The sequence below is a fragment of the Mesoplodon mirus genome, assembly GCF_964341445.2.
Source record: "Mesoplodon mirus genome assembly, chromosome: 6".
Taxonomy (NCBI): Eukaryota; Metazoa; Chordata; class Mammalia; order Artiodactyla; family Ziphiidae; genus Mesoplodon; species Mesoplodon mirus.
The window spans coordinates 42,872,361-42,889,506 of NC_138982.1; the positions used below are offsets into that span (position 1 = coordinate 42,872,361).

The 17,146-nt window shown below is 46.9% G+C and overlaps 1 protein-coding gene across 5 annotated transcripts in view; it reads right to left on the bottom strand.

The window, feature by feature from the left end:
• Positions 1 to 17,146, bottom strand: part of LPP (LIM domain containing preferred translocation partner in lipoma) — a 709,708-nt gene that overhangs the window by 669,303 nt on the left and 23,259 nt on the right. The window contains exon 2 of one of the 5 annotated variants that reach the window (XM_082624542.1): positions 1,206 to 1,375. The exons of 3 other annotated variants lie outside the window; for them this stretch is intronic. The gene's annotated coding sequence lies outside the window, so the exon portion shown is untranslated. Of the gene's footprint in view, positions 1 to 1,205; positions 1,401 to 17,146 lie in introns of all 5 variants that reach the window. One more of the 5 variants, XM_082624541.1, reaches the window with a different exon arrangement.

The window sequence follows — 17,146 nt, forward strand, 5'->3', positions numbered from 1 at the left end:
CACGTCCGGAGCCTGTGCTCCGCAACGGGAGAGGCCACAACAGTGAGAGGCCCGCATACCGCAAAAATAAAATAAAATAAAATAAAATAAAATAAAAAAAGCTGATATTCACAGCACACAGAGATGTGGCGATACAGGTTGCTAAAATATTTAAATATGTCCTTGCCCAGCTTCTGTTTCGAGGCCCCCAAATGTCCTCACACCACCTCAGTTTTCCCAATCCCTCCCTTAGGACCCCTCAAACCTCCCCGCAATCCAGCAACAAAAAGATTCCCTGTGGCAGAGCTTGTGCCCCTTCAGCACAGGGGATTATACACATATAAATATCACCTCTGTCTGTAGGGACAACTCACCTCTAAACTAAACATTGATTTACATACTTTTTGGAGCAGGACAGGTATTAATTACTGGCTAGGATGCTCCTTGAGAATCAGAAGCACTTGATTCCTCAGCATCCAGAACACGCCCCACAGGGCAAACTTGTAGCAAATGCCCAAGTGATTCACAATGTCTCTCCGATGGTTCTCCCTCCTCAGCCAGGACTTGGCACATAGTAGGCTTTCAGTAAGTACTTGCTGCCCAACGGCCCTGCTGTGTGCAGCTTTGGAGTCAGGCACAGTTTGACTCCCGCCTCCCCCAGCTGCCCAGTCCACCCCCCTGACCCCAGCTGCTGGCCCTCCAGTCCATCCTTACCCCCCAACGACACAACAGAGAGGCCAGCTCTCTGCTCCATGCCTCCAATGGCCCCCAGTTCTGACAAATCCAATCCAGACTCTCCTGAGACTGCACGGGCATCCTCATTCTTAACCTCCTTCTAGGAATACAGAGATGACCAAAGGGCACACCATTCCTCAAAGTACACAAAGGGCAGTGAATAAACATAAGAAGTTACCCTTTAAAAGTTAACCAAAGCTGTTAAAAGCAGCTCCTGATATTTTTATAACGTATTAGGGTTTTAAACACCTTTTACATCAAATTGATTCACTTCCTCCTCCCTCATCATCCAGTGAAGTAGGAAGAACAGGGATTACTTTCTCCAATGTTAGTGATGGGAGGTGACTTCGCCATGTAACACAGCTGAGTCACATCGGCCACGACCGAATTCTAACCTCAAGAACCTCAATCCAGAGCTGTCGGGTTCCCTTGGGTAAGCACATCTCCTTAAGGCACAAGTTTATGGACTAGGATTTGAAAACACAACATACAACTCTGTCGCTCGCTGGGTCCTAAAGCTTCTGTATTCTCCTGTGTAGCACTTTTCACTTTCTGAAAGCATGGATCTGTTTACTTGTCTGTTGTCTGTCTCACTCGCTAGGCTGCCAGCAATCCAAGGCCATGGACTTTGTCTGTCTCCTTCATCACTATATCCCAGCACCTAGAACAGAGCAGGGTGCACTTGACTGTGAAAAGAAAAGAGGATTTGGAGTCAGACCCAATATTGACTCCCTCCACCCTCCCTTACCAGCAGCCTAACAGTGGACAACTAAACCTCTCCAAGCCTCAATCTCGTCATCCTTAAAAGCCAAATGATGACACCTACTCCCCAGCATGCTGGGGAGGGGTGTAAAAAAAAAAATATTTGCCGGTGCTCCACACAAGATAAGCAGTCAATAAATGTCAGTTCCCTTTCTCTACCAGTCACCAGCTGTGCTTCCTTCAACCCCCGCCCACCCCTAAATGTCTCCTCCTATCAGTCACCCCCATCTCCTGCAGCCCTAGGGCCACAAATACGCCCTTCTCCACCTCTGCGCATCAGATCCTTCCTGTGGCCAGTGTCTACGAGAGAAGCCCAGGCTGAGCTCACAGCTGCAAACGACCACATTTTCATGTCTGCCAAGCTCTGACCTACTTCCCAGCCAGACCAAAGCAGGTGATGCTGGTAGTGATTCAGCAAGATCTCTTTTTTTCCCCCAAGTCATCTTGAACATAGGTCATAACACAGAATCATGGGCTCACAGAGCTCAGAGCTAAAAATGTCTACAAAGCCCAGCCCATAAAGTGCAACTCTCTTACTTTACAGACGTGGAATCTGTGTTCTAGAGAATGGAAGTGTCTTAGCCAAGAACAAACCCCCCAGGTTCCCCAAAGATCAGTTAACAACAGCATGGCTCCAGTTATATCCTAAGATACAACCCTGGCTTGACCACCACGTTCCCTCATCTCAGAAACGATTCCTTGTGTCTCAGAGCTTAAATTCTTGCTGACTCCATTCCAGGCAGATGTATTCTCTCCATTGTTAAATATTCTGCATCTCTGTAGATGATGGAATATTTCTCTAATTTTCAACCCCATGAACTACAGTTTACACACCTAGAAATAAAATTGCAGCTGTTTTAAATTACAAGAGATGGTATAAGAAAAGACCAACAGACTAGAAGTGAGGGGGTATGGAGTCTAAACTTGGTTCTGCTACTAACCATTTATATGACCTTGAGTGAGTCCTTCTCCCCTCTGGGTCCCCTTTCTCTCATATTAAAATGGGACTGTTGGAGCAGATCCTCTCCAAGCTGTGATATTCTGGATCTGTGTGTCTCATCATCACCTTCAATATAATATTATCACCCACTATCCAAAATAATTAGACTGTAACTCATTAAGCCCAGAATTTTTCCATAGTGTAACTGGGTATATGTCCTTTAGCATGTGATCAGTGTTGTCAATGAATTGTAAAGCTTTTCAAAAACAAGGGTCGCATGTTCATATAATTATGTCACACAGACTTTGTAAATACCATAGAGTAAATGCTGCCAAACTGATGAAGTTTTAGAGTAATGCATGCTATAGGGTGAGAATAAAACAATAAGACAGTCTCATCAATACATCAAAATTTAGGCTTCCCGTGACTGTGGATTTCTTCACAGTGGTTCCTTTATTCTAATAATCCTGCCATTCTTCAAATCCCTTCCTTATAAACTTTGTGAAGAAGCAGCTGTAGATCTTGTAGAATATTCTTAATGGGAGTACCTCTGATTTTGGAAATGGATTCTTATTTTTCCAACAGTCACTGAGAGACAATTCCAGTGAATAAGGGAGATAATCCAGTTGCAGGGGATCAGGCTGAATAATACTTGGCCAAGAAAATTATCACATGAAGTTTTTGGGTGATAACAGCATCATGGGCACAAGTCACAGAGCCACAGCTGACCCCAGAGGACTTACCTAAAGAGGCTGATACGATACTCAGTGGATTTCTAAGCAGTATCAGGTTTGCAATAAATCACACTAAATCTTCCTAAAGCTGCCAAGAAGACTCAACGTGCTGATTCAGAGGTGGTACTTCTCTCCTGCTTCCTACTGCTCTTTTTCCCAAAAAAGAAAAAAGTTTCTTCATAAATGCCAGGTGAACTCTGTTAGAACCCAACACGAGCATAGTCACTGGAATATGTCCTCAAAGATGATGACACAGGTTCCCCAGTTATCTTTCCCTACTAAGCACTCATAAGACAAACTAATGAAAAAGACCTTATGCGTTAAAATGTTCATAACAGTGTTATTTAGAAAAGCAGGTAATTGTCAATAATCCATGTCCAAAAATATGTAAATGGCTAAATTTTAAAACAGTACATCTACCCAATGGAATATAAGTGGTCATTAAAAATATGACAATTATATGGGACTTCCCTGGTGGTCCAGTGGTTAAGACACCATGCTTCCACTGCAAGGGGCACAGGTTCAATCTCTAGTCAGGGAACTAAGATCCCACATGCCACGTGGCACAGCCAAAAAAAAATAAAAATGAGAATTATAAAATAACCTGAAAGTGTCTATGAATACTCACTGGAGAAAAGAAAAGAGCAAATAAAACTGCCTAGTAAGAATAAGAAAGTACTAGTGGATAATATTTTAATAACATACCTTCTCTTGAATAATAATGATGATGACTAACAGCTAATGGCATGACTCATGACTCCTCCATGACAGCCTGGAAATATCTGAAGCTATGATAAAGACATAGGGGTTTAAATAGAAGGCAATCAGAAACTCCAGAAAAAAACAAAAGACTACATGAGAAATCATGACGCAAATTTGGAGAAACCAGTACAAAAGAAAAGAAAAAGTTGATGGAACTTCAAGAAGAAATGCAGAATAGACTCCAAGCAGGCGGGAGAGCAGTTAGAAAGACAGAAGATATATAGGATATGGTAGAAAATACTTAATTTTCTTTGCCCAATCAAAAAAATACAACCCTCAAAATTCAAGAATATTAACGACAACAACAAAAAAGCAAGAGTCTCAGTGTAGAAATAAAACAAACAACCTGGAATGATTTTAAACAACTAGAGGAGAATTAGAAGGATCTATTAGATTTTGATACTAACTAAGGGAAAGTTCAGTCCCCTGTGAGTGGCTTAAAGGTGGTGACCTCAGAAGCCTAGAAACGGAAATGAAACCACAGCACATGACTTAGCCCGGTATTGAGCAATATTTACCTAGAAATCATAATGTAAATGTTGTTGATTGTTTTCAGTTTTTGAAATCAATCCACAGACACAGCACAGAAGACTCAGTGATGGCTACAAAACTGTATAAAAGTGCATGTAGACATATATCTGTTATAAAAGCTGGAGATGCAAAAGGTAATATAAAACATAACTGACAAATTTTAAGAGTAAAAGTGGGAGAAGAAAGGTACAGAGAAACCTCAACATCTTCATCTTACAAAATGGTGGGTAAAGATACTGCCAAAAGTTGATATGGCAAGGAATGGAGATGAATGCACATTATATAAATTTATAAAGGAAACTAACCCAGAGAGAGTAAAAGAAATGATCCAACTGTCAAAAATTGGGAAGGGGGATGGGAGGTGCCAGCGTGTATGTGAGTTAGTCCTTGCCTATCACAAAAGACAAAAGTCAAACACCTAAAACTAATAACTTAAAAACTAAAGATATAAGCATACTCTTCGGAGATATGATAATAACCACTAGAAGAATTAAAAACAAAAACTGGTTACAAGTGGGGAAGGGACTGGGGTAGGGAGAGATGGGACAATAAATTCTTTTTCTTGGTTTTTTGGGTTTTTTAATAAACGTTTCTGTAGTATTTTATTGTATTTTTACTATGAGTATTTATTTGAACAACATTTAAGATTTTTAAAAATAATAAAAATAATATCTCAAAGGAAAAAGTAATTGCTCCAAATAGCACAACCCAGAGGTCACAGAGGTCGAATGTGGAGGGGACTTCTTGGGAAAATCATTACAAAAGGACACTCTCACGGAGATACTAAATGTACAGCCAGTCCCCTTTTTAAGTCACTTTGCCCCCTTTTAAAAACTTCCCTCTCCCCTTCTCTCCCCAAGCTCTTTAACTCTCTCCTAACATCTTCCTATAAAATTTTGAACACTCTATGTCCCTCAGTTTTCTTCGCTGGCTTCAAAATAAAAAGTAAACCTCAATGCAAACTTGAAAATGTAAAGAATCCCTGAGGAAACCCTAAAATCAACAGACAGCTCAGCCTGTGCAGTCCTGTGGCCTAGAAGCTCACCAGGGCCTGGAGGTTGGAGCTATAATTAGCTGCTTCTGGGCAGACAACAAGGACTCCTGTTCCCTGGAAAGGAGGTAATTAAAGGAAGCAGATTTAGGCCCGAGGTGGCAAGTCTCAAGGAACTGTGGCTCCGGGCAATCCCAGCCTACACCCCAAATGAGGAAATAGGAACCTGCTGGCCTGACACTCCATTCCTAAACCATTTTTTCTTCTCTCCGGTTTCTGAGGCCAGGGGAATGCCAGCCATCAGCCCAATCACTTTTTTTTTGGTCACTTAAGACCAATTTACTGGGCACCCCCTATGTACCAGGCATGTGCTCAGTGCTACAGGGAGGGTAGGGATGAGTCAGACCCGAACCTTGACCTCAGGGAGCCAACAGGGGAGCACAAGCAGAATTTAGAGCACACAGCGCTCCTGACAGACTTTCTCTCCCATTCCTGCAACCACCCAGCAGGGTAAGATGCTTTCCCCGTTTTACAGATAAAGAACCTGGAGCTCAGAGAAGAGAAACCACCTTCCCAAGGTCACGGAGCTGTAGAGTGGGCACAAACTCAAAACCAGGCTTCTCTAGCTCTAAAACCCAAGCCTTTTCTCCCTGTGCCACCAAAAGAAATAGGAAAAGAAGGCATCTCTGCAAAAGGGGCTAAGGAGATAGGGCAGTGACCAGGTATGAACCTTTCTCAGAGCTCAGAGCAAAACTCGTGGATTTTAGGAACTTCCAAAATTCCACATTGCACCTGTGCCAGTGTTTAAAGGGCTCCCTCTCACACCGTCCAACACCTTAGCTGTCACCACCTCAGCATTTAGAGCCTTTCAGAACGTGGGCCCTGGCTCAGCTTTTATCTCCCAGGGTTTGGCACTCCACAGGGTCCTTGCTTTACGTAGGAAAGGATCACCCAGCATGAGCCACCAAAAACCTACAAATCTGAGCTCCATCGCCACAAGCCTAAGGGAGATAGCAGCTCCAGCTTCATGCCCTTGTCTCGTATCTCAGCATCGTCCACCTGAGACCCTGAGACCCTCCAAATACAGTCAGGCTTCTAGGGTGAGTGGCCTGGAACAGCAGCTCTGCCTGGCACATGTCTCTCCTGCATAGGGAGGCCTGCCTTCTGCAGTTCTGTGTCCATCTGCTAATTTTCCCTGCATATCCACCCAAAACTGTCCCCATAAACTTGACAGGGGTGATGCCAAATTTCCTCTGCTTGGGAAAGAGAAGAGGCACAGGGGAGGGGAGGCTTCAGGTAAGACTGGATCGTAACCTTGTCATGAAACAAAGATTTAAGATACAACTCAGCTACTGGATGCACCAGTTTCCCCATTACATGTGGCAACCCCATGATTTAAGGACACTGCTTTGCTATCCTGTACAAAAAAGAAATCTAGAGTTTGGTGTTCAACTAAAAAAAATACAGCCTGAGGACAGTTCTCCCCATATCACATCCACTGATCAGTTCCTCTTACCCCAACCCTTCTTGTAGGCACATGGACATTCCTGGCCCTTTATCTGGGCATCCTGAAGTCAGAACCAAGGTTGGGACTGAGATTAGCTACTTAAATATAGCTGTGCCTTGCAAGTCCTGGCCCATGTTTGTAAGTTTGCTACATATTAGCAAGTGTCCACCTGGCTACCAGCTACCCAGATACCCCCATGAGAATTTTCCATGAATTCTTCAAAACTTTCCAGCCTATGAATTTAAGGGGACTTCCCAGGCATTCCCTCACCCATCCTTAACGGTCTTATATTACAACTGGAGGTGAGAAGTAACTTACATTGGGCATAAGTATATGAAGGCAGATGAGGGAAGTCCTTCATTCATACCTCTGGCAAAAATGTACTGGGCAATTAATTCATGTAGGCACTATGCTGTGTTAAGTGCCTGGATACAGAGCTGAAAACACAGGGAGGCTGCCCTCAAAATATTCAGCCTAATAGGAGGCCAAGGACAAGCAAATAATTGAACAAGTACTGACACAGCAGAAACCAAGCCATCCACTTCCTGACTCCCAGCCTCCTCACGGGCAGCAGTGCACATCTCCCATGCGCCAGCATCCCTGGACCACTCTAACAGATGCTACAACACACTTCAGTTCTCCCAGCTGGAAGTGGTGGGAGGAAGATACAGCACCTGATAGGTTAGTAATACACAGTGGAATCTGTTTCATGCTGAAGAAAAGGGGGAAAAAATAGAGATGAAAAGGAACTTTTCCAAGAGTTTCCTCAGCTTTCAATTACTAGAAGATACCAGACAGAGAGATGGAGACCAAAGTACTGGGAATTTCCCAGCTCTTTCTGGCACCACACACCAAGGCACTGAATCCAGATCAAGATCAAGGAGAGCAAAGAGATGTGGGACCCTTACACACCTCAAGGCCACAGAGGTAACCAAGTCTCATCCACACCTTTACCTACACAGCTCCCTCTTCCTGACAGGTCCCTGCCCGACCTCTCCTTCGAGCTCACCCCTGCTCATGCTTAGAGGTGGGCTTTGCTCGCTCCAGCCACAATGGCCACACAGCAAAGTGCTAATGGAATTAGATAAGACACCCCTGCTCTTTCTCCACTGCTTTGCAAAATAAGAGTTTAACAGATCCTTATAACTTTCGGAAGAAGCCCGAGAGACTCATTCTTCAATTTTTTATCAGCCGAGGCCCTCCACAGCAGGGCCCGACCTGCCTTCTCAGCATACAGTGAGCTCCATCCTAGAGAGTCTAAGCATCCTCATAAGCCCAGTTCAAGTCCAATACTGTTCATAGAACAGTACAATTCCCTGCTCATAGAACCCACCCCTTCCTCTAAGCCTATGGGGCCCACGCTTGTCCGCTTTCCCCACACTATCTGCTCTTGGGCAGTTTATCTTTTCAAGGGAGCGTGTCCTCCCACCCCTACTGGATGGGGAGCTCCCTGTGGGCAGGTCCTCACACCCAGGACACCCCAGAGCCTGACAGTCGTGGTGCATTGGGGGCACTCAGCAAACCACCACAGCACAGCTCTCGCAGCTGGAGGTACGCCACATAAAATCAAAAATTCACCACCTCTCAGTGATCAATCTATACATTTTCACATAATGTACTTTTTATTGTTTTATGACTAGGATCCTCCAATTAGATTTACAACATCTAGGCCAGTCCAATCCCCATATGACAGTCTCCCGCCAAGAGGCTCTCCTTGAACACTTCCAACGACTAGAAGTCTTTCCTCGCTCATTTTTTGATATCTTTTACCATGTATTCTTACATACTGAGTTCAATCTATCTCCATGGGCTTCCTGGTTAAATCCCTAGGAGCAGCAGGTGAAAGGGGGTTAGCACAGGACCAGCTGCAGAAGCAGTGTCACGTGACAACCAAGAGCATGGACTTGGAAATCAAGCAGAACTGGGTTCACCTTCCAGCCTGCCACTTGGGAGAAGGCATCAAACCCCAGGCTTCGGGCTTCCCTGGTGGCGCAGTGGTTGAGAGTCCGCCTGCCGATGCAGGGGACACGGGTTCGTGCCCCGGTCTGGGAGGATCCCACATGCCGTGGAGCGGCTGGGCCTGTGAGCCATGGCCGCTGAGCCTGCGCGTCGGGAGCCTGTGCTCCGCAACGGGAGAGGCCACAACAGTGAGAGGCCCGCGTACCGCAAAAAACAAACAAACAAACAAACAAAAAAACCCAGGCCTCTCATGGCTGTTAAAGGAGTAACAGAAATATAACTCGGGCAGAGTGCCCAGCACAGTGAGCACTCAATCAAGAGCAGCTATCGTGGTAATTAGTTCTATTCCTGTTTCCCATTCCGGCCTGCCGCAGAATCCGAGTGCTGATCGCACCCCTGACCTCTCCGTGATGCCTGTATCCCCTTCCATAGGAGGTCTTTGCAAAACCTCAACCAACATCCCGTTCTGTTTGCCACTGGTTGGCAGGACTGGAAGTAAGGGCTGACCACACTTCTCATTAAAATCCTGGCACCGAGAGGACCGTGAAAAGTTAGGGGGAACACAGATTCTTGAGCTACTGCCTTGAAGGGTGCTGTCCACCCACCCCTCCACCGAGTGAAAGACATCAGATGCCTCAAAAGCTGCCTCGGCCACTTGGAACTGTGGACGGTCCTCAAGCCTCTCCAATCACAGCCCCTAACGCCGGCACCAGGAAGGAGGGCAAAGGTAGGGACGAAAGGGAAGAGCAGCACGTGACCACGTCTGGCCTCTACAGCCAGGCTGCCGAGCCACTCGCCGCCCTGGGACACGTCTGTCTCCTCTTCACCCAGTTTACTTCCCACCCGTCAGCAGCTCAGGAGCTGCGTCCTCGGGTAGAAGACACGGGATCCAGTCCTGGCTTCGGACTAAACTCTAGGTGATCCCGGAGGCTCAGTGATCTCTTTGAGGCTCACTTTCCTCATCTGCACAGCTGGATACTGGCTTAGACTGCTGGTTTGTTAACCAGGGAAGCCTGGCAAAAAATTAGGGAATTTTCCTCTAAGTACTCAGGACCAGGCTAGCTCTCAGAAATTCTGATTCACGACTGGAGTGGCCGCTGGGCATGTATATATTTTTTAAATTCTCTGGCTGATTCTGAAGGTTAAGAATCACTGGCCTTAGTGGGCAAGGACAAATTAGGGGTATGCAATTAACAGGTATAAACTACTATAAATAAAATAGATAAACAATAAGGATTTACTGTACAGGGAAGGGTACCCATTACCTTGTAATAAACTCTAATGGAATATAATCTGCAAAAATACTGAATCACTATGCTCTACACCTGAAACTATCACAATATTGTAAATCAACTATATTTCAATTTTAAAAAAAAGAATTCGGGCTTCCCTGGTGGCGCAGTGGTTGAGAGTCCGCCTGCCAATGCAGGGGACACGCGTTCGTGCCCCAGTGCGGGAAGATCCCACATGCCGCAGAGCGGCTGGGCACACGAGCCATGGCCGCTGAGCCTGCACGTCCGGAGCCTGTGCTCCGCAACAGGAGAGGCCGCAACAGTGAGAGGCCCGCGTACCGCAAAAAAAAAAAAAGAATTCAAGGGGGAAAAAAAGAAGAATCATAGACCTTAAAGATCCCTATGTCCTCTCCAGCTGAGGTCATCACGCCTCAGCCTTGGGAAAATGTGTGTAAAGATCTTGGCACGGGGCCTGGCACACAACAGGTACTAGTTAAAGGCCCACTCCTTCCACCATCACATCCACCCTCCAGCCAAAAGCAACGGCAGCCGCACAGGCTCTAGTAGGCGAGATGGCAGCTGTGAAACAAACTGTGTTAGCCAACCCAGCCAGTCCGAATCAGTGCAGACCCATGGTCCACCCCCAGGAGGTTCCTACCAATGGAAAGAACGGGCAAGGGCTGCCTGTGAATAAACATATGCCCAGAAGAGCGGAGGTGAGCACTAGAGTGATGCTTCTCAAACCTTACGGTACACACACATCATTGCAGGAACTTGTTAAGATGCAGATTCGGAGGTGGGGCTGAGAGTCTCCATTTTTAACGAGTCCCAGGTAATACTGATGCGACTGGCCCGAGAAATAAATCTTGAATAGCAGTGTTCTGAATAGAGGCATTTGGAAGGGATAAACTCACACACGAATTTGCTGAGCATCCACTAAGTACCACTCCACCCTGTGCTGGGGCCGGCAAGACAGAGATGAATAAGATGTGGAAAAGAGACATCTCAGCAAACAGTCGCAATAAAAAATGCTTTAGTTCTACGTCTGAGGCAGAGCCAAGGTGTCCTGGGCATTCCAGCAAGAAGCCATTAATAATACCTGAAACAGAAAACCGTAAGGAGCAGTGAGGAGGTAGTTACCTTGTGGAGGAGAGCAACACAAAGTAGTATGTATGGCAGGGCCCCACTTTGGAGGCTAGAACTGTAAGGGTTCTAGCCAGTAGTGGTTTTTATATTTTTTAAAGGGAAAAAGAAGGAGGGGGAGGGGGACGAGGAGGAGGAGGAGAAGATGTGACATAGACTGTAGGAGGCCTACAAAGCCTGATATATTTACCATCCAGCTCTTTACAGAAAATGCTTGCCGATACCTGGGCTAGAAAGAGAGAGAGATGCGCAGATACGATACACAAATTTCACATTGGTTATTGCAAAGTGACTACAGGTAGTTTTTTATTTTCTTCTCTGTGCTTTTCCATATGTTCCTTATTTTCTTCAGAGACAATGGATTACTTTCAAATTAAGGGTGAAAAAAAGTTCTTGTACTTTGGGCAAGCAATCTCATGTCCAAGTAATCTATCTTGGAAAATAATCAGAGGTGCAGATAAAGCATTTGGTAAAAAGGATGTTCATCACAGTGCTATTTACAATGATGAAAAATTAGAAATTCCAATGTCAGCTACCAAAAAAAAAAAATTAACAATTATGGTATACTCTTATGATAGAATAATATTCAGTCATCAAAAATTACATGTATCAAGAACACCTAACGCCATAAAAAGGTGCCCAGGCTCTACTGTTTGGTGAAATGGTAACATACAAAACTGTATATACTGTTAAGACGTGAAGTCAGTCAAATGCACAGGAAAGTAATGAAAAGCACTACTCAATAATATTAAAAACAAAAGGGTGTTTGAATCTAAATCATGGATTTATGAGTGAGTCTCATTTCCTCCTTTATTTGGTTCTATATATTTGAAATATTTTATTATGAGCATGTACTGCTCTTAGAGCAATACTTATAAAAGTGGGCCTTGTTTTAAGCTTTCACAATTCTTCCTGAGGGATTGAGAGGAGGTTTGAGAGAAGGAGACATCTGTACTACCTTTTGAGGGATGAGCAAGTTGTTCACCAAATAGAAACAAAGGGCCCAAGGCCAAGAGAAAAGCAAGTGCAAAGACACAGGCGTGTGAGACGGGGTGACCAATAACACACTTGCGGTAGCTGAAGCACAGAATGTGACTGGCAGGGGTCGGCAGGAGACACTTCTAGAACCGAGGCAAGGTCAGACGATGGCAGAGCAGAGGTGTGCCCAGGGAAGGATTTTACCCACAGGCCATGGGAGACGGTGAGCGGGAAGGCAGAGGCCAGCTGGGAAGCTGGAGGAGAAATGCCTGCCCTAAAGCAGAGATGGGGATCTCAGAAGCCCAGGCAGACCAGGGAGAAAACTGGTAGGTGAGTGTCTTCCACTCAGTTCCACTCACAAAACGATTCTCCTTCATTTTCTCCTGACAAGGCTGTGCATGTATTTGTGCCTAGAAATAAAATTAATTGGGAAATCAAACCAACACGTTCCTATTGTCCCAGGCATTGTCAAAGGCCATTCTGACTTCCTCCTAAAAGCAGACCCAACTAACCCTCTGTGTTGTTTCACAAGTTACTTCTGAGTGTCAGGCACAGATGCCAGGCAAAGGAACAGGTGCCATTCTGTCCAGCGGACCCAAGGCAGGAGGCTGAGTGGACGAGGAGGAAGAAGAAGAAAGCCTCACACGAGGGGAACAAGGAGGATGAGGTAAGACAGGGCCAAGAAGGGCTGGTCCCTTCTCTAGCAGGAGGTCATGATCTTGGAGGAGAGAAGAGGCTGTGCTAAAGTCCTATTCAAGACTGGCTTCCCAGCAGGATGAGAAATGGGGCTCCAGTAAACCAAAAGGAAGGGTGTTGGTGGGAGACATTAGGACCTACTCACAACAGCTTTAAATGGAAATATGAGAGCAAGGGAGGAATTTAGAAGTGCAGAGCATGTGTTGGGCAAACAAGTGTGTCCAAGATATGGGCACCCCAGAAGGGCAGGGGCTCCGGAATCACAGGGGAAGGAGATCAGTCTGGCCAGCCCTCCCAGCCTCCAGGGGCCCTGGAGCCAAGGCAGGAAATGAGCTGCAGCACTGGGGCAGGAGCCCGGGAGATCGCAGGGCTGCACAGAGGGCTGCCTGGCAGAAATTCACGGATGAGCCAGAGAGGGAGGCAATGCAAGACGAGGCCGCTGTGGAAGATTCTGCACAGCCCTCAAGGATGGCAAACTCAAAAGCCCTGGGGTGGGGCCTCCCTGGTGGCGCAGTGGTTGAGAGTCCGCCTGCCGATGCAGGGGATACGGGTTCGTGCCCCGGTCTGGGAGGATCCCATATGCCGCGGAGCGGCCGGGCCCGTGAGCCATGGCCGCTGAGCCTGCGCGTCCGGAGCCTGTGCTCCGCAACGGGAGAGGCCACAACAGTGAGAGGCCCGCGTACGGAAAAAAAAAAAAAAAAAAAAGCCCTGGGGTGAGCACGCTGCCAAGGTTAACAGGGAATGGGGAGGACTGTGGCTCTGTAGGGCCCACATCAACGCTCGCAAATGTCTCTCTTTCTCTTTTTTGGTGGCCAAACATTTCTGCATGTCTGCAGAGTCACTGATCTGCAACCCTGACGGGCTCTCTCCATCACTCAGCTGCCAGGACGCTTCCTCTGTGTCTTATACACACACACACACCCGGCGCTGCTTCGCCCGCTGCCCCAATCTGGTTTGCATGTCTGTTTCCTGTGTCGACCACAACCTCGCAGACGGCCGAAAGGGTACCTTATTCATCTTCTCAACCCCGTCCCGGGAATGGCAGACAGTGGACACGGGGTCGACACGCGTCCTCTGCTCCACACGTCAGCGACGACTCTCCTTTGACACCAAGCAAAACGCCTGATGGATTCTCACTCTGACTCACCAACAGTGTGACCCATAGTTGAGGGAACCAAAGAGGCAAATGATCACCTAGAGTTTAATTCCAACCAAGGAAGAGCGGTTTGATGCAGTGGGTAGGAGCCAAACGATGGAAGAATGATACCATACTGTCCTGAGTGAAGATCTGAAGAAAGAGAGATTCCAAGACCTTGGAAAAGCACGTGGGAGGCAAGTAGCCAGGAGCTCGGAGTAGTCCCAGGCAGCAGAGAAGACAGACCAACCGAGGTGGGTGGAGAAGGCAAGATATGGGTGGTCGGGCTACGTGGAGTATGGCGCAAGGGGAACCTGCCAGGGGAAGGAGGAGCATGAGGGGAGGGGGCTGTGAGGGGCACGGAGGCCCTTCCCATGGGCATGTGGTGCACTCAGCGGGGGACAGACTTCCCATCGTGGATCACTCCCCCCATCTGTGAAATGAGTGGAATCCCTGAGGTCTCTCCAAGCACAGACTGGCTATGGAGCCACAAGAGAGCCTGGACACCCTGGGAGCACCATCCACCGCCCTGACACCCCTGTCGAAGTGAGACCACAAGAGCCTCACTTTCCTCACCCGTGTGAACCGAGGGTGCTGCAGTGTCCACCCCATCGGAGCCCCCAGGCCCACCTGAGCCGAAAGCTCCATGGATGTGAAAAGAAAAGAGTGTGTACTAAATCAGCCGGGGGCAAGCAACATTCTCGTAGATGCTTAAACCCTACACAGTCCTCACACACATACTCCCATCCTCCCAGCATCCCTGTCCTCCTCTGCGATGACTTCCCAGGTTCCTGTAGCAGCTCCATCTCCCCATCTCTCATGCTTCTGCAGCTCTTTGGGGCTCCCCTAAAATACGAACACCACGTAGGTCTCTGGTATTTCATAACCATGAAGTGTCTTCCCACAGACAAGTACTTTCATTCTTAATCCAGACAGAATGGAGAATATCAGCATAATCACCATCACTCCCATTTTACAGATAAGGAAACTGAGGCTTGTGGGAGACCTCACCTTTATCTTCCCCAGGACCACCCCCACTTCTAGCCAGGCCTCTCCCAGCTCCTGGACCAATCATGAAAGACAGAGCAATCAAATCCAGTACCTCTCTAATCTAATCTATTTGCTGCTAAATACGCCCAGAAACCAAGGTGCCAAGGTCAATCCTGGGTTCTGATCACTGCACTGTCTTTCATCCTGTGCTGGTCCAGAGTGCAGAACCATGAGTGCACCTCCAGGCCCTAGTCCAAAGCAGAGGCCATGACTCTGGCCATGCTCCAATGCTGGCAGCCCCCTCCCTGCCAGTCCTGGGGGCTCTCCACTGGTGGGGGTCCCTGACATGGGAGTGAGGACATCTCTTCGGGGTTGCAGGCGAGCCCCTCTCTGGGCTGGCTGGCCCCGTCCACCAGCACTGGACCAGCCCCAGGCCTGCTGCCCCTTCCAACACCAAGCCTCACGTCACCCAGCTCCTTCTGCTGGCCTCTTCCTCAACAAGAAGCATTCCCCATCAACCCGCAACTTGCACCTGGCAGACAGATTTCCACCTTTTCCCGATTTCTGTCCTTTTTCTTGCTCATTATGCTCTTCTATTAAATAAGCTAAGTCTACCTACTACAAATTATAGCTCAGAGAGGTCAAGTGACTTGCCCAAGACCACACAGCTAGTAAGTGTAGTAAGTGGCAAAGCTGGGACTTGAACTCAGCTCTCCTAATTCCAAGCCATGTGTTTGTTCCACTACTTCCCACTTCCTCTCAATTGTAGAGTTCAGGAAGCCACCTGTGCATGAGAGGGTAGGGACCACATCTTACCATCTTTAGTAATAATGATGGCAACAAAAGCTACCATTCACATAGTGAAGGCCGGGTACATGCTCAGCACTCTACCTACAGTCCTAGGAAGTGTTACTGTTCTCATTTTCAGATGAGAAAATGAAAAAGTAATTTACTCAAGGTCAGACTAATTGAAGCCCATGTTTTCAGACTACCACAATGCTACACCACCTCGGGTTCAAGTGCAATTCCCAGTGCACAGCAGTAGCCAAAAATGTGGATTAACTGAATAAGAATATGTAGGTGGAGACAACTAAATGGAAGGCCATGAAAAATAAATCGTGACTAGATCAGGCAAAGCTGGTGAAACCAAACCATCACCCTGAAGTAGAACTAAAAATAATATTGCTCCTGGACAGTCTCTGGTGACAGTATGGAAATGACTTCAAACCAGGATTCGTGGTTTTCACTCCAGCCTCGCTCCTGACAGCTGTGTGACTCTAGGCAAGTCCTTTCCACATACCTCTGCATCTCATTTCCCCATCTATAAAAAACCAACAGACTAGCGCTTGGACTAGGTCAGTGGTTCTCATCAGCACTGGCACAACCCGTGAGCTTGTCGGAAGTACAAATTCATGATCTACTGCATCAGAAGCTCTGGGATGGGGTCCAGCAAACCCTCCAGGATGACTCTAGTGTTCCTTTGAGTCTGAGAACCATGACACTAGATGACGTTTGGATCCTTTCATCCCTAACCACTCAGAACCTTAAGCGTCCGCAGTTCAGCATCATCAAAGTCCTCCCAATGTTGCCACTCTGATTTCGATCTGACGTGAACTTCAGTCAGCTGGCTCTCTCATCTGGCCATGTCTGACACCTCCTCCTGTGACTAATACAGAAGGCCCCAAGAAACAGACAGTTAACTCCACTGCACTTCTTTTTCCATTTACCACCTCAGCGGTATGCATCCTGTCACTATATTAAAAAAATAAAAGTAGAGACATTAGCAAGGAAGCCCAACCATGAGCACTGTGGCATCCTGGCACCATCTTTAAAAAAACTGGGATGAGGACTTATGCCTAAGGAAGTCAGTAAGGGACTTCCAGATACCCTGGTGCCTTTCTAAGCCCAGTGATCTCTCTTTACTACCAAGCCAGCTGAAGGAATGAGAGAGCATTTGCTTTGTACACCAATGACACATGTAGATGAAACAAAACATTTCTTGCTTGGTTCTTCTGTGTCCGAAGAAAAACAAATTCCAGATAAACCTTACAAGAATAAAAACATATCCCAAA